The 22237-nt window shown below is 42.6% G+C and overlaps 1 protein-coding gene across 11 annotated transcripts in view; it reads right to left on the minus strand.

The window, feature by feature from the left end:
* The window catches only part of NFIA (nuclear factor I A), a 248099-nt gene that overhangs the window by 178389 nt on the left and 47473 nt on the right, over nt 1-22237 (minus strand). The gene's annotated exons all lie outside the window — the stretch shown is intronic.

Raw genomic sequence — 22237 nt, forward strand, 5'->3', positions numbered from 1 at the left:
AACCAAACACACTTTAGAGTCTTCACCAAGTAAGGGGTGCAAAATCCAGCTAATTCAACTCACAAATCAGCTGCTTCAATGTTCATAAAACCACTCCGGAAAGGTAAGGAAAGGAGGGGAAAAAAAAATAAACCAGGGAAACCCTGCAGGAGGCCTGGCTGTGATCAGGGCTGTTGTCATTGCGGTCATCCTTGAAATGGCTTCCCAGTACACCAGTAATGGCAGCGTTAAAATGCAGTAAAGGAACATGCCAAGACCCTGCACGTCTGACTCGTTCGTACTGTAAATCAAGTGGACTTTCCTATGAACAAACAGGAAAAACTATTTCAAGAAAACGTCTAGAAGAAAGAGAGTGGAGTTATTAAGGAAGGAAGAGATGAAATTAATAAAAAGCAAGCAAGCCTATGTACTATAATTTAAGTAAAATATTAGAAGTTTTATGAATCATTATTCTGGTGTTGTCTGCAATGTATGCATTTAAATAACTGAAATACTCAACTTTTGTCAGAGTCTATCTACTAAAGCAGATGTTTTGTAGCAAGTTACATGCTTTGCAGCAGCTCTAGGCCAGACAAAAATCTTTACTCCTTACTACTTTTTTAGCCTAGTTTTAAAAAGTTGAAAATTCACTGTAAACCTCCACAAACAATCCACCAACTTAATCCCACTTCCCATTCTCTTTTCTTATTAAACACGAGGGAGTTAATAGAGAAGGCTTGATGAATATTTGAAATCTAGAGTTATACAGAAAATGTCTCATGAAGGTTTTTTGTTTAATGTGAGTCTTAACACCTCTGCTCTGGCTGTCCAGCCCGGGGCAGCCCGCGAGCGGCGGGTGATGTCAGTGCCGCCGATCTCCTTTAGACCTAAGAAGCCCAGCACTAATAGTATCAGGACGGGCTTCCAGGAGGCCCAAGCGAATCATGTGAAAGAGGATCACAGAGGAATGTTCTGTTCCCACTGTGAACAAGACAGAATTAACTCTGAGATGCTTCCTTCTGCTGCCCTGTTTGGCCGAAAGGTCAGAACGATTAGCTCTCATGTACCGGGAACCCACCGTCAAAACAAAACGTGGGCTAAACCTTCATCTATTTTAAACAGGAGACACGCTTAGGAAGGATCATTTCAGATGCATTTAAGGTTATGGTTTTTCATTCTGACTTGCAACAACTGCTGCCTGTTAACTTTTTGTTCTTTCCAGAAGACTCAAGGAAGGTTTTTTTGAAGCCAAATTACCTTTATCTGCTAAATATAAAGAAAGAAACAATGTAGACAGAAGAAGGCTAGCCTGATGTTTAAGTCGTTCTGCATTTAAACAATTCCACTACACTAGCAAGCTTAATTCATTACAACAATTATTCTATCAGGCAGATTTCTGTGGAAATATATACTTTGTTTACCACAGTGAGGATTCCTTCACCAGTCATGTCTTTGAAGTCCAAAGATTAAAAAAGCAGATACACGGAAAACATTAAATTTGCCCAAATGCTTTGATACAGCGTTTGTCTACATTATGCTGAAGAAAAGGTACTTACCAGGTCTTAATTGACTATATATTTAAGAATGATCATAGCAACATATTCAGCCTATTACCAGTGGGTATGAAATGTTACACCCAATAAATGTTGTGTGACACGTACCTAATGGGTATTCTATCATGTTCAAAGAGTATAAAACAAACACAGGAAAAATTTCATCCAATTGTATCTTTTTCATTGAGCATCAATGTAAATATAGACTGAAGCAATCAAAATGCTAGAAATATAAATATTCCTTTTAAAGCCACTGAATCCATCACTTTACTAGGAAAGGCTTAGCTATGTTATTTGCAATTCCCTCATTGCACAACAATGTACATTACTGTCTGTAAGCTCTAATTTGGCATGGCGCATCATTAATGACCTGAATGGTGGCTGTTTCACACATACATATTTAATTACAACAGCTGAACAAATTACATATTTATGCTTTATAAAGGGGATTGCCAGTCTAATTCATTTGCTATGCATGCAGGTACAGGGCTCCATCTGCAACAGCATCTGCACAACAAGAGCTAACAATTATCCATTGTAAGTGAGTGAGTGTATCTGGTGAAACCTGTAAGAGATGCAATCATATTAACCACTTCACTGCCTACAAACCAGTATTTTCTCAATGGACCACAATATTTTAAATAATTTATCAACAATAATACTACTTTGCATTTTCACAACATCCCTCATCTGAACATCTCTGAGCACTTTATATGCTATAAAAAATTAAGCCTTAAACACTCCTGTGAGGAAAGTAGTTCTTATCCCAGCATATATGGGGAAAGGAAGGGACCTAACCCGAAGGGACTGGTTCTTCAAAGGGCACAAAAGGCTCCAGTGGACTTGTGCTGATTTACATTATTTTAACCTATGAACTTGCCCAATGTGAAAGGTGAGCAAAAAATCAGCAGCAAAGAGAGGCAGATCTCCGTAAAATTAATACAGTAGTTTAAGCCTTAAGAAGACTTGGCTTCCATGGGCTTTTGATCAAGCTTAAAATTATTATCCACAAACTACGGTCCTTAATTGTACAAAAACTCTTACTGAATTATCTAACTAGCCCTCCAGAACATGAATAATTATTTCTAAAAATTGTCAGAGAAATGGCAAGAGATCAGAATACTGGAAAAATTAGAAATGCGATATAAATCTTCCAGAAAGAAGAGAAGAGTAATCCTGGCACTAACGGTCCAAACTAATGTTTACAGAGTAAAAAATTAACAGAACAAAATCGAAGCACATAAGGGAGACAACTGAGCTGCCTGAACCAATTAGAATTACTGTTTTAGTGCGGATATTTTTTGACAAACCAGATATATCTATGGTGTATATCAAGTAGGATGACAGTATTAATAGAACAATAGAAGTTGTATATTTAGATTCTGGCAAAGTACTTAGCACAAGCTCTCATAAAATTCTGCATCCGCAGCATTATTTTGACTTGGTTCTGAAGTTATTGTATGGATTGAAAACTTACTGGAATGGATGAAAATTATGAATTATCCCCTCCTGGGCTGAACATACTCATTTAGTGATGTATTATGGTGAAAGGAGACTGCCAGAAAGAGAACCCCATCTTATTTAAAATCTTTCTTAAAAGAAAAATAGGAAGGGAATGAAACTCATGTATAGGCACGAACCAGATGTTTGATGTACCAGAAGAACAAAGAAAGGTGCTAGGAGTCTGAAAGCAGCCTGAGCATACAATAAATTTAGTTTCAGAAAAATGGCCAAACACAATAAGAAAACCAAATAATGACAGGGAGAGAAAAAATGAGGAAATAACATTGGAAAACAAGCATAACGGTGACAGCTAAGAGATGGTTATACAAGAGCTGTTGCAGGGCAGCAGCAAAAGTCAGTGAAACTTCTGCCAGTCCAATGTTTTTGAGAAGTGGAAGGCTTTTCATTACTTGGGACATTCAGAAGTGAAGTAGATAATCAGAGCTCTATTGGACTGGCTATGCAAGATCAAACAAGCCCTTTCCATCTCTAATTTCTCTGGCTTTACAGGAATGTTAAATAGCTTGAGAATGTTCACATAATAAATATAGAATAAATCCAAGGCACGGAGTAACTATAGGATTATCAAAAATTATTTCAACTTCAATACCTGAAAGAGGAAGCGTTTAGGAGCAAATGAATCAATAGTGAAGTTTCCGGTTATCATTTACAGGCTCTATTTAGAAATAAATAGGTCTAAATAGGCTGCTTGGCATGGGGCAGCTGTAGGTCAACATTCTACATCAGACACTGTAATTTGCCATAAGTGCAGAGGTGCTCATTAATTACAGGGAAATCTGAAAGTATCCCTCAGGCCTATGGTGAGGCTGCCAAAGTGTGCAGTGAAGTGCAGGCTCCCTCCAGGAAGTTCTGGTGCTGCTGCTGCTTTAAAGCCATGATTGGGCTGTGCTGTACAAAAGATCAGCTGTCCCAGGATGGATATCTCAATTGGAAAAGCTATTTTATCGAATTAACAGCTATGGTGTTCTCTGAGTGCACCAAGTGCCACAGCTGCTTCCATGTCAGCATCCAGCATCATCTGGATTTGCTGGCCCCACCGACTTCCCTCTAACACACATCTCCAGCTCTCCCTCGGGCAACAGAGCAAAAATACAGGACAGAGCAAAAAAAAAAAAAAAAACAAAACAAAAACAAAAAACCAAACAACAAAAAAATCCCTTTTTAGGGCTGTGAATGGTGGAATAGGAATTCCAGACATCTCCTTTCCTCAGCAGGGCAGCTCTGACTTCCTCTTGGCCCAACCTGCCCGATATTTCTGGATCCTGGCACCAGAGTGATGGAGGGAACTCCTCACGGCGCCCAAACCCCAGGCAAGCCAGCGAGTAAACTCTGAACATCTTCCCTGGCGCGCACAGCTGATTCCTGCCTGGCCTGTGCAGGAGCAGTGGAGTTGTTCAAAGGTTTAAACTGCTCCAAAAGGAACTAAAATACAGTTATTTTGAAAAGGGAGGGAGGCGCAATTGCTTAGTGGACACATGCCAGGCAACATCTCCGTAATTACATTTTGTTCTGTTGCAATGCCTGCTTTTCCTACACCCTTAATTAGGCAAGAAAAATCAGGAGAAAGATCATCCCCATTTCTCCCCAGCTTCCTGGGTTAACATTACACAGGATCAACTCTCCTGTACCTAAATGCCCTGTCACAGTACCTCGAGTGACCTTGTCAACTCTGAAAGCCGGTCAAGAATCCTCTTAATGCTGGGGAACACAAGCCACAGGTTTAACTCTGCTGCCAGGGAAAGATGTGAGCAAGAAAATCAGATTCTTTTTGTGTTTCTATTCCCCTACTCCCCTTTTAGACATCAAAGGGTCCAGAGCAACCCACCATTAAAGCTACGCTTAAAAACAAGGCAGAGTGGGAAAAGAGAGTCTCAAAATGAGATTGCTGCTTCTTGGATTAGCTGGGGACATGTGCAGGGCTGGCAGAGAGATACCAGGATAAGGCCAGCTCGACTGCACGGCAGCTGGGTGAGAATATGACAGAGCAAGAATGATCCTTAGCACAGCAAGTAGCTACCCCAAAGGAGAAAATGTTTTAAATAAGGATTTTCATAGCCTGATCTCTATTTTTTAAGTTTTAACTTCTCCAGAGTAATCTCAATAAAAAAGGTAATGTTAGGTTTCACTCATTATTTAAGGTTGCACACTCAAAGCCAGAAGTTGATGATCCTTTAAAATAATTCTCCCTTTAACCAAAGCCCTTAGACCACTGTATTGAAGGTTTTTAAAGATGCCATTTTCTGCTCTGAAACCACAGCAAAAGTATTCTACTTATAAGAGTAAATCTATTTTTATAATATATTTTCTGAGATAGTTTGTTTTTGTTTTCTTTTGTTTGTTATGTTTCAGCCAGTTGGAGCACTTATATGAAAAAGATGGGGTCAGTTTGCAACTCGGTATAAAGCTGAGCACTTCAACTCAAAAGCAAAGGGATTTTTTTTAGCCCGTTATGGGACTGAACCATCATTATGCTTAAGTTGCTTCATTTGCATATCCGATTTTTCCATGCCTCATGCCATAATCACTTCTCTACGTAATGCTGCAATTTGCAACTGGAGAGATAATAACGATTTCATAAACAAGATTATAACTCCAGGTATTTAATAAAGCAACGGGAATGCAGGATTACAAAGGAACAACTAAGGTAGTACACTGAAGTTCCTCTGGAGGAATTAAAGCTGAACAAAAAAAAAAAAAAAAAAAAAGAAACCCAACCAAAAACCCAATAATTGAAAACAGATTTTTGCAAATTTTCCAGCCTCGTTCTTTAGGCAACTATAACTCTTTAAACTGTCATTTGTAAAATTCCACTCGGATACTCCCCAGACTGCTGCAGCGGGCGCCTGTAACTTCAGTAGCTGCTCTCGTGACTGTGGGGCTACTGCAGTTGTGTTCCTGCAATGCTCAACGCCCAGAGCCTTGCTGAAATATTCATAAATACACAACAAAGATCCCCTCGAATTTAAAAGCTAATAACAAATCGGGTTTTGCTGAATTGCCTGGAAATGTGCAGCTATCGAAGCATTTAGCATCTCCTTGTGTGCATGCAGAGCTGACAAATGTGTTAAGAGCATCGAGTTCAAATGTCAGACGCTGATCCAGACTGGCTGAAGCCTGTTAGGTGCAATGAACTCTCCCCCGAAGAAGTTTACTGTAAAGAGGCCAAGTCGTTCTCTTAAAATAGCCTGTGTTAGCTGGATCCAAGAATTACAGTCCCTTTGGCCAAAGGTGTACAGTTGGGACGACTTCTGCTCCCTCTTGTCAGACCTTCTTGAGCCCAGAACAGTCATGTCTCTCTTAAATTAAGAGAAACTGCTTACAGATCTAGAAATGTCCTGCCAAACAGGAACAGCACTGAAAACGAGTCAGTGTGGGTCAGTCAATGGACTATCCTGGGGAAGACACAAACTTCTGGCATTTGCCAAGCCCAGGCAGTTGAGAGATGAATCAAAGTGTTCCAGGACTCCAAATTATCTTGGAACTTCAAATTTCGTCATCACGCTTCATCTCCTGCCCAGGACAAAGCAGGGCTGAAGCCCAACCCCAGCAGTTCATGCTCTACTGGAGCAATGAAAGTTTCCAGGGAATTCTTTAAAGGAGCCAAAAAACCACTCCAGAAATTTCAAGATAGGGAAAAAAAATCGAAAATGCCTCCCATTTCCCACCTGGCAGGCACAACTCACCTTAGGGGATACACATTATGATTACAGTGGTATTTCCTAGCATAACAATTTATCTATTAAATTGATTTGCAGGTAACATTCCTACTGTGCAGCCTCTTAAAAGCACCAAAAAGGGCCTCTTAGTAACTGCTTTGCTTTGTTTTGAAAACAATGAAGATGCACAGTATTGTTTTAGTCTGAATAGTTCATAATTGCAAAATCTTACTCCAAATATATATTTACATGAACCTGCCTGTATTTCAGTTCTCCAGAACACACTTCCCCTTAGCTCATATATTTTTGGGCTCTACCCCTTTCTGACTTTAGGAGCAAGTTTGATGGTAAACTATTGTTTTTAAACAATTCTAAATGTTCCTTCCTTTCTAAGAAGCATGAAATTGCTGCCAACACATGGCTCCGATTCACAGGAATATTTATTGTGCTGATAATTGAACTCCAGTCATATGACTGAAAGAGGCTAACCAAAAAAAAAAAAAGAAAAAGAAAAGGCAAAAAGCTCAACTGTAATTTCTAGACATCTATAAATTTCTTATTCTTTCTGTGGAGAGGAAGCTCCCTGGGGCTTTCTGGATAGCCTCAGTTTTATTTATCACCCACTCTCTTCCAATCTATGAATGCCATAATTCTTCCTGTTGCAAAGAGATGAACATGGCCTCAGTCACACACTCCCCTCGTATCAACGAGACATTGCTAAACAGCAGTTATGGTAATGGAAAATATCGACAGCCCAAGGCCTTGCTATCAGCTTCAGTTCCTGTGGGCACAGAGCTCGGGTCTGAGATCCAAACCAGCCTCTGGTTGAGTCTAACCATGGCTCCTGCCTCTAACTCTGTGTTTGGGACAGGGGCATGAGCAAAGCAGTTCCCAAAATGATCTTCTGGAAGGAGTGCTGGCACCACAGGTCATGGGAGGGGAAGGACATGGATCTGATCAAATGTTGGTATGGGCAGACCCTGCACATCTGGAACTGCTCCCTGTGCTGTAAAGATTGTGAGCTACATCCCAGAAACTTTTGTCCTAAGAAAACACAAATACTGTATTACAGCAGCTCACATATAATAATAGAACCCAACAGGTTCTCTCTACCCAAAGTTACCAGTTTCTCTGAACAAACAAGTGAATATTTCCTGCAAGGCCCAAACACAGCCACTTCCAGGCTCTTAAATGGCTTTTGAGTTAAATGAGCTCCAACTGGAAAGAGGTCATAAATTTTTAAGAAGACCTCCAAGTAATTTTAAATATGCTTTATTATCTTCACTTTACTTTGTCAATGATATTTTTGTTACAAAGTTAAAATACTTTTGCAGATTGATTTTATCCTTACCAGTTTGGAAAACGTGGAGGGTTTCTTTAGTGTCTTAAACAGACCTTAATTTAATACCACTATTTTTGGTTCAGTCACAATCAAATCTATGTTTATAAAGCTTTCCGGTGTCCAAATAGCTTTCTGCACTCCAGCACATATTGTTTAATATTTCTGCATTAAAAGAAGTTTCTCATTTTGCTCAATTTAGGTGACTCTGCCAAGAAGTATTTCCGAGCATGAATAACCCATGAAACATATATTCAAATTCAGATTAAAAATATGCATCTTTGAGCTTGGAATGAAGAATAAACACTTGGAATCAAACCCTGGCCCTATTAAGGTCAATGGGAAGAGTTTAAAAATGAGTTGTTTATGATTAAGGAGATGTGGGTTCTAGCATCAGCTTCCCACATGATGCAGATTCCAACTATCATTCCCCAATCTTTACCAGCAAAATGGAAATATTGCCACCCCGCATTATGCAGTTGTGAAAAACTCGAAGTGTTGTGTGTCTTTTAAAAACACAAGAGTCACATGAACTACTCAGTCACTTGAAGAATTCCTTGCTACTACTTGGTACTACGCTGGGGAGTAGAACTAAATCAAAGTTGCACAGCATCTTGTGAGCTTTACAATTTGTAGTTTGAGGAAAATGGTGTGTACGTTATTTTTCACACTGGCACAGGTATGTTTTATTTAAATGTCCAAGGAAACTAGCTTTGGTTTCTCAAACATTTCTGAGGAGTGAAACTGTCTTGTATCTTCCCCAGCTACTGCTCAGCTTAAGTCTCTTCACCATCATCACCTGGGTCTGCTGGAAGGTGACCCTGCCCATGGCAGAGGCTTGGAATAAGATGAGCTTTAAGGTCCTTTCCAACCCCAACCCAAACTCAAACCAACCTGTGACTCTATGATTTTATAATTTTGCTCATTTGTGTGATTCAAGTGAGATCTGGACACTCATTTGCCCACATCAGCTGTGCTGGTTCCCACTGACTGAGCACTTTTCCCTGAAAGTTAAATTTTCCTTTTCCTTGCTCTGTGGTTTTAAGGGCTTTGCATTTCACCTTTCTTCTCTCCTGACAAACAATACGATAAGTTAAATCTTGTTTTCCAAATAAATGAGAACTTCAGATTAACAAACAAGCCAAGTCCTGCTGCAAACGGAAAACATTGATAAGAGAGTACAAAGAAATATTCACAACTACTGGCCACAATTAAACTTATTTTCTAATGAATCATTACAGCTGAATGCACACACTGGAAAATATTGTCATGGCAGATACCACCAGATCTTCAGTTGTCAGTCAGGTCCCTTCAAATCTTCCTGAGAAATTTCCAGGATAGCCTGGCTGAGGCAGTGGTTTCTATCTTACTGACAGCCTCAAAGAAGAGCATTTCTCACAACTCCTTGTGTGCTTTTAAAAACCAGCCTGCAAGTTTTGCCACTGGCCAGAGCCAGCTCTGACCAGATCTTTACAACTGCCCAGACTGGGGAAAAAAAAGGAGAAAAAAAGGCTCTGATAGTTTGCATAAGGTTTTTTGCAGTTTCTTCAGCAATCTACAGGCCCTTTTAGTTAAAGTTTATTTGTCTATGTGTGCATTTATTAGCAGTGAGCAGTATCACAGGGCTCTGCACAAAACCCAAAGCTCAGGCAGTTGTTTTTTCTGCCCTGAGACACAATCAAAATGTGGATGATGTAGAAGAGGAATGTCTAGGATGAGAAAGTTGCTTTGCCATGTAATCTCAAAACCACTTTGACTCCTACTTAAGCCCAGTTTCCTTCGGTTTTTCCTTTGTGGTCTTTCCATGTGGTCACAAAATGTCAGTTTTGCTTTGGTTATTTTGGGGATGTGGATGGGTGGCTGCATGTTTCAGCTACCACCTTCCCAAGTGCACGGAGGAGCTGTGCATGGATCCTGCTCCCCTGGGATCCTGGAAGGAGTCACAAGCTAAGGGAATGCCTTGGTTTGTGCCATTTCACCACTGTTCTAAAAGCTGTTAAAACTGATAAAATAAATTTAATCAAATCTAGCAAATTCCACAGGTGTCCCTGACTGAGGTGCAGCACAGCAATGTTAGAACAGCATCACTGGTGGAATACGTTGTGCATTATGTAGCTCAATTATTAGGCCAAATAAAAAAGGAATCAAAGCACTGCACAAAAAAAAAGGTAGAAAAGCTCAGCAAGATCACCCAATCCTCTGTGTCTCCAGAATGATCCATACAAACACAGTTTTAATCCTTTCTCCGCTTTCAAACGACTCAAACTGAAGGGCATTTAATTTTCCTCTTGGGGAGTACGCCACATCTACTCCATTTCTTTGATGGTATGTGTTTTAGTTGCACTCCCAAGTCCCAACCTAAATTATCCTTCACTCTCCTTAGTGTTCACACCCTTCATATCATCAAAGACCTTTCACATCTTCTCCCTAAGGTGAGTTATACACATTTAGTGCACCAGACTGCGATAAGATTATCCTCAATAAACAGCACTTAAATAAGGAGCCCATTGAGTTGGAGGAAGTCTATCTGAGGACGGGGTTGTTAAAGAAATAGGGACAGGGCAATCTGGCCTTAATCTTCACCCATAAATCAATAATAGCAGATACCCTCAGCAATTGCTCTTTGTTCTGACTTTCCATGAGCGTGGCCGTTAGAGCTTCCAATAACTGGAACTGATATTTTCTGGGAGAAACAAGCCAAGGGAGAGAACTGATGAAGCCTTTTAAGGCAACAGGGCACTGCCACAGAAGTGACCCAGCTGAGAGGACTTTGGTGGATTCACTCCTGGTTTTACCACGTTTGCTCACATTCCTGCTTGTCCAAAGCTTCTCCTTGCCCCCAGGTGATCACTGAGACAGCAGAGCTCCACCCACCAGCTACAAAATAGAGTAGGAGAAATTCTCCATGGAAGGAGAATTTTGTTACTGTTCATGGGGTAAAAGACAGGGGAAAAGACTATTTCTGACCCTAAAATGAGTACTGCCGAGAAGGCCAGCATTTAATGGTTTGTAAACACAAACTCAGAGCTATAAATGCATTGCTTATTCCCACTATAATCCCTTTTCGAACTGGTTCCCCTGATGAATATAAGGAGTATTGATTTTTAAACCCATGTAGGTTTTTAGAGACAATGCAGACTGACTTAATTATAATCAATAAAATTTACAGACAGTGATGCAACCCAGCAGAAGCATTCCTACCAAAAAGTATGGCATAAGAACAGTCCAGTTTCCCTACAGCACTGCTAGAATATGACCTTAATACATATTTTATTATGTATAGAAGCTTGGCCATGAATCCATCAGACCACCTGCATCTCCACAGTCACATCTAATCTGGTATTGCCTATGAGCAAAGGGAGAGGGAAATTTCATCAGACTTTACAAGGGCTACTGCAAACTTCCCTCTCCTTTTGGATATCCTCCCATCCTTCAGACTACTTACTCTCACCATGTCTATCTGAAACTATTTCTATTGCACTGATAAAAACACTAACAGGTAGAGAGAACGGAGGTGAGATTTGTCTCACCTACAAGTGTTGGTCTAATGGTTGGGCACAGCTCAAAGTGAGGTGCCTCTGCTCTTTGTGGAGCCAACAGTGAGAGCCAAGCAGTTCCAAAATGAATTTGCTGGGCTGAAATTCCCTTGGGGAGTGCCATTTCATCAAACAACAGAACCAGCCTACACAACCATCTTAAACACCCAAGTTTAAGACAGAAGAACTTAGATGAGGTTTACCTAAGCACAAATACTTGCCTGGATCAGAGTCTGTGGCACAATCAAGTGGAATGATAAACTGGCACAGATCAGACTTGGACAAAAAATTACCAGAGCATCCTTCTTTTCATGACAAGGTAGGAAAAATCAGTGGCAGAAGGAGGAACAGGGCAGAAACCTGGATCTAGACTGGCTTTTAAACCTGCCTTCTATTCAACTCTACTGGTTCCTTGCATCTGCATGAATGTGGGACTCACCATTCCCAAAATGTGGTTCCCTGCAGGTCTGCCATGGAGTGCCTCTGCAGTGCCAAAATACTTAAATAGCAGCAGCCACCCTCCCCAGGACCAAGAACCACACACACATGTGCACAGCACCACAGCAGGACTGTTTATAACACTGAAATGTGTTTTAGACATTAGAGGATACCAGTTCCTGCACAGCATCTGGCTACAAACCTTCCAAAATCCACACTTTCAACATCCTACCTTTTGGATGCACCACCTTTCACCTCAGTGCTGGGTGTTCCAAGGTAATAAATCCTATCTTGGCCCCAGCTATGAAATACCATGAACAGACCAGCCTCCTGAGATGATGCCAGCCATCTGACAGACATGGGACCAAACTCTGACTTCTCTGAGGTTACAGTGCCCAAAGAAAAGCTGAAATACACAGAGGGATGTGGGTTGGGAGGATGCAGTGGGAGCAGTCATTTCTGCACTCCATAATTCTACAAGGAAACAGTCCGCCTGCTCTTTCCCAATAACTAATCTCCACAAAACTGCTGTATTACTAATTACCAGTATTAAATTTGAGAGAAAACAATGAGTACAATCTGTCTGACCACCCATGTAGCCTGGAGCCCACCTTTCTGCTTTCTAAGTGCTTTTGAAACAGCTCTGCACTAACGGCTGTGACTTTTTTTTCTGTGACAAATTAGTCCATGTTGACAGCACAGGCTATCTGTAAATGTGGAATAAAATCTAAGTAAAAAAAAACAACAACAAGAAGATACCTTCTTTTGTAAATATCTTTCAGCTGGCACAGTAAATTACATTGATTCAGAAGTGACTCATTTCCAACACTGCACACATTAGCAGCCAGTATTATTCAATTTGAGATTTTAATTTATAACATACTCTTGGTAATGTACTCCCAATACATTCCTCACTTCCCTACCCTGTGACTGACAAAAGATGAAAGATCTTTACTGTATAAATATTTTATATTAAACCCTTCACTCTGCTGTATTTCTTCCATTGTCAGTTCCCATTTGCAAATACTATACATTGTCCAAAAAAGTGCTGATCTCGGCAAAGGGCATGTGCTTGTAGGCAGCTCTGCAGCTCCTGCAGCCGCTGTGCTGCTGCCAGGGAGAGGCTGGGAGTGGGGGTTCCTCCTGCTGGGAATGAGCCCTGCTGGCCAAAGGACCTGGTCACTCCAGAGGGCTGAATTCTGAGAGTGGGAGCCTGTGCCTCTGCAAGCAGGACAAGCCTCTGCTCCTGCGTCCAGCCCTTGACCTGGGTGAGAACCAGCGAGTAAAAATGCCTCTGTTAAGTAAATCTTTTACAAACTCTCCTGTCACCTTGTCTCGGGGTGAAACTGTGTCAGGAGGCAAGATTAGATAACTTGACCTAAATCGTGCTGGAAATCTGTGGCAGACCTCAGCTCAGATCTCCTGACATCCTGTCTTGCGCATTACTGACAAGACCAGCCCTAATCTAGTAGGAGAATCCTTTTCCAAACTGTTACTTAGTTAGAGCTAAATGCCACCAGCAGACATCCTCGGTAAAACCCTCCTGGCTGAGGCCAGATTTGGCTCCTCTTTCTGACCCAAATCATAGCAGACTGCTCACCACCAGCTACTCCCGGCTCCCACTGCTTCTCCCAACACTTCCCGCTATTCTTGCTTGTTAAGCACTTATTATCTAATCCAAAAATACTCCCTGTCCCATGAAGTGCGCAAAGCAGAGATTATTTATCCTGCTCTGGGACAGTTCTTTGATCAAATGAACGTTGCTGATTATTGTTTGGTCATTGTCAGGCTGCAAAAGGGTCTCTTGATCAGCTACTCCTACTTTCCGTGGTTGTTGAGAAGAGTTATTTCGGGATCCTGCAGCTTAGATCATGCAGGTATTTCATCCCAAGATTTAAGGCAGCACGTTTGAATGCGTTACCCTACTTAGATACATAAAAAATAATTTCAACTGGGCTAAATTACCTTTATTATCAACCCTGGTAATTCCACCGCAGCCATTTTCTTGACTGATGTAGGGAACACTATGAAATGAATCCTCTGAGAAGAAGATGGAAAAAAACAAGACAGTGATCAATGGATTCAATTAGTTACAGTATAATTCCACCAAGATGAAAAAGATCCAAGACACAATGCAACTTCTCCAGCTCAGCTAACAGAAGTTAGAGAGAACCTGCCACTACTTTGGAATTTATTTTTTTTTAAACTCTCTAGAACTACTAATCCGTGTAAGGGCAGAAGGAGAGGAATTACCAACAGTACTCAGCAAAATACTGGCAGTACAGAGAGGCTGTGCCACAGGTGGAGGCTCCAAAAGACTGTTTTAATGGACTAGATACACATTATGTCTGTATTTCTTCACACATAGAAAGCGTTATAACAACAGAGAGATTTCTCTAATGACAACAAAATCAAACCTTCCCAACAGCACATCCAAGCAAGAAATAACAATGCTGTCGCTACGCTGCGGAGGAACAAACTTCTCCTCTAACAATTCCTTCAACATTTCCAAACTCCTGCTTTCAGCATCTTTCCTGCACAGTGCCAGGAAAAGCAGATTCCCTTAATGCACGGGTCATCTGAATTACACCCTGACTCTGAGGAGCACAGACCTCTCTGCTCTGTGCTATGTGACACCTCCTTGTCACCGGGGTCACCACCGCAGGCACGTCCCGGCAGCTGATGCCATTTGTGGTAAGCGCGGCGGCTGGGAGGCCGTGGCGGGGAAGGGAGGGAGGCACGAGGAAGAGCATAAAGACACAATTTAGTTAATCACATTATTAAGATCTTCATCACCGAGAGTACTTAGCACATGGAAATAGTCAGTTTACAAGATCCGAGCGGAGCAATCTGTATATTACGCCCGGGACGTTCCAGCGCCGGGAAATATGTAAATGTCATCATCTTAAAAGATAAAGGCATGGAGAGAGCAGGGCTTTTTTGCATGTAAAGGAAATAAGATGAATGAATAAAGCTGATCAAATGATTAATAGAATCCATAATCTTAATCTTATTATTTCTAAAGAAGCAAAGGCTGTTCAGTTAAGAGCTAGGCGTCTCCATTTCATTAGGAACAATTATATTCCAACTGATCAAGATCTACACCGTGCAGCCCTCGCAGCAGACTCATTTTTATATTTCCTGTCATTTCAGCGAGACCAACAAAGTTGTTGATGATTTGCAAGGGGAAAGCCCTGGAGATGGGTGTAAACAGATTTTAAACAACAGATTTGGCCAGGGTGATTTAGGACCTCCCCCCGCTCCCTCTGAGGAACACAATGCAAGGCAAAGGCAACCATGTGCTTGTTTCAAGATGTCTAAATCCCAGCCACCCTATCCATCTGAAAGGGGAAAAAAATTGAAAAAAGAGATGTTTTATAAAATGTTTTCACACCCTGTTGGGTTAAGAGACAGTGGGTATTAATCCTATGGCTGCTTCCCCAGGCTTCCTCTTTGTGGTCAGCAGTGAAGCTGTGGTTGGGCAGAAGGAGGCCAGAGGCATATTTTTTTCCTCTTTTTTTTTTTTAAATAAAAAAAAGTCTGTGTTAAAACAAGAGAAAGTGGACTGGTTACACAGCAAAGCAAAAACCACAGCCAGCCCTCTCTGCTGTTGCTTTCCCCCTAAATGTGGCCTACAGTGATTCTGCTTTCCAAAAAAAGGTTTAATTTAAACCATACAGTGCTACAAGCTGCCACGTTTCCAAATTCCACATTCCTTTCTAATCTGTGCACTTCAGAACTGACAAATTCTGCTTCCAATGGTACCCAGACTAACTGCGAGGAAGGAATTGCTGCTAACCCATCATTCCTCCCCTCGATAAGGAACACCAGCCCCCCCGCCTGCCCTCAGCCCCTGGATTTTGCTGAACTTCTTAAAACTATCATATTTAAGGGGCCATACTCAGTGTTTGCAAAATCTTTAGTTCACTTTTCACACAGGGAGAAAAGCATTTCCAGGACTCGGGGAGCAGGGAGAAAGGGAATTCCCAGTCCAGAATAAATCTACAGAACTCCCTTGATGGTTTTGGAAAAGCAATTTGCAGCTGCCCAGGCTGTGCCTGGGTGCTTTGTTTGCAGGAGCCCACATGGAGAAGGATGTTGGCTTTTCCCTGCCATACAACCCAAACCTGTGCTGAGCAGAAGTGCCTTCCCTCATTTAAAGTCAGGCAAAGTAACACTCTCAGTGGGAACAAGGGGGCAAAGAGGATGTCCTGCTTTGTCCTAGAACAGAAGTGGCCCACAGCGACACTGGATGCAAGAGTAGTCCCAGATTCTGCATCCCTGCAGAACACCTGGAGAGATGGGACCAAAGGCTTTAGGGAGCATCACAGCAGAGCCCCTCCAGCTTAGGAGCAGTCTGAGTGGTGACTTGAGGGGCCCCATGGACCATGAGGTACACATGCTGCTCCATCAGCCAAACCCCAGGCTGGAGAGGAAACAGCCTCTCCCACGGGGGATTCCCTGGGAACCCACATCCACATCCAATTTCATGCTGTGCCAGGCTGGAGGAGCACCTGGAGCACCAATGTCATCCTGAAAACCACTCACCCACAGCTTTTGGCCTGCAGTGCATAAAAGTGAGAGTTTTGGGTTGCCCAGCAGATTTTTATTTCTGTGCTGGGGTTTTTTGGCCCTCCTGCAGCTCTAGGACACACAACCACCCTCATGACTTGTCACTGCAGGGTGACAACACGAGCCCTTCAGCAGGGACTCCCATTTAACCACCCCATACGATGATTTCAGGGCACATCCACAACTATTTATCCCATCTCCTGCAGACAATCTGCTGCTCAGAGGGGCACAGGAGTAAGGAAAAGCGACTGGATGGCTCCGACTCCAGAGGAACGGGAGCGCTGCTCGCTCGGGCTCCCACACCTGCTTTCTGGCGGGGCTGCATCCACCATGCAACGCCTCCTGCCAACCCAGAGCACAGCAAAAGCATATGTCACATCTCAAAAAGCATGGCATTTTCAAACTCCTTTTTTTCTCTTTGCCTTCTGCTTTCTGAGCCGTTAAAGTGCAGACGAGGAACATTTTCAGGCTTTTCTCAAGAGTCAGAAACTCGAGCTTTCATCTTTTTTCTTCCTTTTTTTTTTCTTTTTTATTTTTATGGCAGCTGAGATACACATGGAAATTTTTGGTTACCTGGAACCTTAAGGGAAACATCAAACCTGGTGAGCTCACGGTAAGAGCAACTGCATGCATCTTAAACCACCGTGTAAATCACAAAATAGTTGAGCTCAATGTTTACTTTCAACTAATGTCAGAAGTCGAGTGTGGAAGGCCAGGTTCTTAGCCAGTGTAAATCCATTTAAGTCGCAGGCTCTTTCCCTGCTCCAGAATCATTGTGTTTATATTCAGACAATACACTCGACAGGCACCAGATGAGTGTTCTTAGCCTCAGCTCAATGATTTTTCTGGAAATGGAAAGAGCTTAGCTGTGGGATCCCTGCCAGGGTAGGAACTCTGCGGGGGGAGTTTTGAGGTGGGGATTTTCAACAAGACTTGGGTCCATATTTCCCTCGTGCTCCTTTGAAAATCCAAGATGATGTTAGCAAACTTGATCAGGTCCTTTTAAAACACAGAAACAGTATAAAACTGGCATGGAAGACAAACTATACTGATGCAATACATGCCTTAAGAAGTCAGTGAAACATCCAGATTTAATACTAGCACAAACCTGAATTTTTGTCACTTCTGCCAGGACAGTCCAGTAAGGCCTTGAATTTGAGTAAATGTCAGTCATTCTCAGTTGTCCCACTAGTAGTCCCTCAATGGGACGTGCTAGCCAGAAATGGAAAGGAGGTACAGCATCTGCTTATGTTTAATTTATTTCTGCATTTTGGCGTGTTGTCCTGGGAGAATCAATGTTTTTAAGTGGCTGCATCTTTTTGAGCCAACTTGCTGTCCTTTGCTAACAAATCAAGGACATGTTTCTGGAAATGGAACATACTCCCGTTGAAACCAGAGAGGTACAGGTATGGCAACCTTTCCTTTTTATAATTTAGTATGTGTTCTTAGAGTGAAATTCCCTCAGTTTCACTCAAACTGAACTCTAGATTCCCCCCTTGGACTAAGCCATAATTCTCATTAGCAGGAGTTAACGTGCATGGATCATGGAGGAATAAATCCACTTAAGGCAGGTCAGTACTCCGGTTAAACCGGAGCGTACAGGGCACCCATTTCCAGTACTCTGGATTTGCACAGAATCCTTGATGGCTGAAATCAGCCTGCTGGTTTTAATAATTGCTGCTTTGAGCACGTGGGGAACTGGGAAGCCCAGCAAAGCTGGACAGGCCAAGGACCCAACGCCAGCCCTGCAGCCCTGGAAGATCCTTCCAAGACTCCAAGCGAGTCCTGCTGATGGCAGTGGCGTGGGTGCCATCAACTTAACCCCAGGCAGGAGGGAATAACATGCTGCTTTTTTAGGGCTGGTTAAAATAAAGAGCAGAGAGGCTCAGTGTGTACTTTTGATTTCAAATGCTAATTTTGATTTAATAGTAAGCGGCTTGTTTAAGAAGTAAAAGTGGTTCTGAAACACAAAGGTGCTTGGATGTTGTTATAACTAAAACGGGGCTGATCGCTAGGTTTTTAACAATTTGGTAACAAGAAAAACTGGTCACATGCTGGGACGTTTTATGCCAAGTCTCAGCCAGAGCAAAATTTTATGGCCGAGTTATAAACCCTTGAAAATAAGGGTTTATAATAGAAATGCTGACAGACCCTTAATTATAGCAGCACTAGCGGGCACTGTTGTAATAAGGCCCACATATTTTCCTCTTTGATCATTATTTATAGGATGCATTGGAAATCATCCCATTTACAACTGTATGCCCGCTCAGTTAGGTGGAGTTTTATCCATTAAGAAAGGGAAATACAAAGTCGGCTGCTGAAGAAAGCCGGGGGCTTTACCTCCTGGCGTTCCCGCGGCATTCCAGCCCTGGGCTGCAGGCAGTGACTAATGCCTTTACTCTGCCGGTTTGTATAAGAGGTTGAAGTTCAGGCTGGTGCAGTGCAGCATTCCCCGGGACCTGCTGCCTCTTTAGGCAGGCGATTAATCACTTGATCGATAGACCATATGATTAGGCACTAATAGCTGATAGGAGGAGAGAATAAACAACCATAAATTTGCTTTGTACCGAGTAATCCAAGTGTAAGAGAGGTCAGATAATGGCCACATAAGGTCATGTTGCCTAAGGAGCCCATATGGGAAAGATGGAAGATACATACATTTTTAAATATCTTCAATTATTGTTGTACTGCTGGGCAGGATTCGGGCTGCCCATGCGCCCCTCTCCTGGAGCATGGGCAGGCTGCTGTGCTCCAGCACAGGCTGGTATCAAACAATCGCTTCCACACCCAGTTAAAAAAAGCAAAACAACCTCAAAAATCTCAGGCTGTGTGATGATCTCAAACTAAACATCCGTGCTGGCTGAGGTGGGTGTAGGATCAGTGGTTCTGGGAGGTCCTGGGGATCTGGCAGGAGCTGTGTCCCCACTGGGTCCCTGCTGGGTCTGGCTCCTGGCGAGGTGCAGGTTCCAGCCTGGTCCCACCACTGCAGCCCACGGCACCCGGGCAGGATGCTGGGCAGAAAAGCTGTCTTCAAAGGGCCATAAATCTCTGGCTCCCCACCCCCTCGCCTCCTGCCTTTTCTAAGGCTCTCTTCTTCTCCTGCATAAAAAATGGGCTTTTCAAGACTCAAGATGCAAACCAGGTTTAAAGCCTTTTTTCTTCCTTCCTTCTCTTTTTTTATTTTTTTTTTTAACAGTAAACGTACCCTTTGTCTATGGCAACGAATTTGAGAAGAAACAAAAATGGCTGGTTAAAAAGAAGAAAAAAATACTTCAGTCACCCCAACAAAGGCGAGGAGTTTACAAACCTTCCCCGTCAGCGCCTGGATGCAGGCAAAGTACTTACTTCATTAAGCTGAAACAAAACTCAGCCAGTAAAACCGTCAGCTCCATCCGAGACAACTGCGGGCCCCTTGCAGCACGTTCCCGACTGACCATCAGCAGACTATGGAAATTGCTTTTTCTGCCAAACAATCGTGGGGATAAATGCCCTCCTTTATCTGGGGGCTATTTCTAAACTCCCCTTTCTCAGTGACGGGACATTCATGGGCTGCAATCTGATTTTGTTGCTTCTCAGCATTAGTGGGAAAGCACATTCCGGGCTCTCCTGCTGGCACAGATTCCTCCCTCTCCCCCCGCCCTGTGCATTAACTGTGAGCACGGGTGTGTGTAACCACACATCCTCGCATTCAAACCTGGGAGGTGAGCATGTTGTTTGCCTGGGTTATAAAATGATTCTGTGCTTCAGATAACACCGAGGCTCTTGAGGTTCAAAGAGACCGAGATTGGAGCGCTCCCACAATGTCAAGCAATTCAAAATCACTGGAGTGCTGCAAGGACTTTATGTACACTTGACTTTGGGAGTAGACCTGTGCACAATTACTGTGGCACTCCCAATTCCTTTTTTTGTCAATTTATTTCACAGGTGCAGCGTACCACAGACCATCCCAGCCACTCGCTGCACCCACCTCAAGAGTAGCTCCTGATCCTCATGCCAATGCAGAGCCCTTTAGTGCCCTGCCCTGTTCGCTTTGGAAAAAAGGCTTTTTCCATTTAACAGGAATTTCCTCCTTTTGAAGGTGGTGAGGCCCTGGCACAGGTTGTTCAGAGGACCTGTGGCTGCCCCATCCCTGGAAGTGTCCAAGGCCAAGTTGGACAGGACTTGGACCAACCTGGGATAGTGGAAGGTGTCCCTGCCCAGGGAACAGAGTGGAATAGGATGAGTTTTAAGATCTCTTCCAATCCAAACCATTCTGGGATTTTAGGATTATATTAAACACACTTTACTAGGAAGATTCTACACATAGGTATTAAACAATTTGGAGGGTAAACACCAAACCCCAAGAAAGTCAAGTGCTTGGTGTAAGAGCTCAGTGAACTCCATCAAGAATAGATACCTACACCTTCCTCCAACAAGATAGAAGTTGTTCCCTTCCTTTTGAGAACAACTACAGCAACCAGAACAAAGTGTTGATTTGACCTAACAAGCAGAACTTTCTTTCTTTTCATACTTTTTAACTACAAAGCATTTTCCCTTGCAATACCTACTCTTTTACCTCTTACTGCTCTGTAGGAGCCTTGTGTTCAAAAAAGCATCCCTGGTCAGTCCTGCCTTCATTCTCAGCCTGGAAAGGTGCAACCTCCTGCTACAGAATTAAAGGTAAAACCTCCTCCTTAAAAAAATCTATAAGTTTCACTTAAAACCTTGCTTTCCTGTTCATCTGTCTTGGCAGTATTTGTCCCATCACCCTTTGCTGGGTGCTTAAGCAGAAACACAACTTTTATAACTACCCGTTAGTCTTGCAAATAATCTTCATGGATGTAATTCCCTTTCCACCCACTGGTGCAGTCGTCTGGTTTCTCCAGCCCGTGCATCCTCAGCCATCTGCTCTATGCTTTAATTTTAAACCTTAACCTAAGAGTAAATGGGTATTTCCTGGGATAAAATCATTCAGAACTATCCAGTGTATATAATTAAATAGTAGAACAAATGACAATTATTAATAAAATATGAAATATTAGTGATCTATTAATGATTAGTGGCTGAAGTAATTTCTTTCTAATCTTTTCAGCTTTCCTCAGGAATCAGTGAGGGAAAGTCTATTCACCTAAGTGCAGATCTTCCCCTTCCCACTCTTTACTCCCTTTGGTGGTTAAAGCAGCCAGAGCTGTTACCCTGCAATGTGAAATCTCATGTGCTCTTCAAGGATGCTGACATTTATTTAATTAATTTTCCTCCCGAACTTACACAGTGGGCCTGTATTCAAACAGCGCGCATGAATAATGCAGATTTTAAAACCGCATTATTACAAAGGATGTCAAGTTCACACACTGTCAACACTAATAAACTCCCCAAAGTGCTAAAATCCAGGACACCCGTCCCCCTCCTCATCCCTACATCCCTCTGGAATGATGTGGCAGCCCCCACTTTGTGCCTGGCCGCCAACAAAGAGCCTCACGTGGAGCTGGAGGATGGGGACTGACCACAGGGAAAAACACAACACTTGGGGCTTTCACATCCCCAGGGACTCAGCAGATCCCAAATCCATGTCTTATCCCTGTTTGTTGTTGTTGCTGCTGTGGGACCGTGGGGCTGTGCGGGGCAGGGGTGGCCCCAGCCCCTTCTCTGACCACTTGCAAT

The sequence above is a fragment of the Catharus ustulatus genome, chromosome 9, assembly GCF_009819885.2.
Source record: "Catharus ustulatus isolate bCatUst1 chromosome 9, bCatUst1.pri.v2, whole genome shotgun sequence".
In the NCBI taxonomy this organism is placed as follows: domain Eukaryota; kingdom Metazoa; phylum Chordata; class Aves; order Passeriformes; family Turdidae; genus Catharus; species Catharus ustulatus.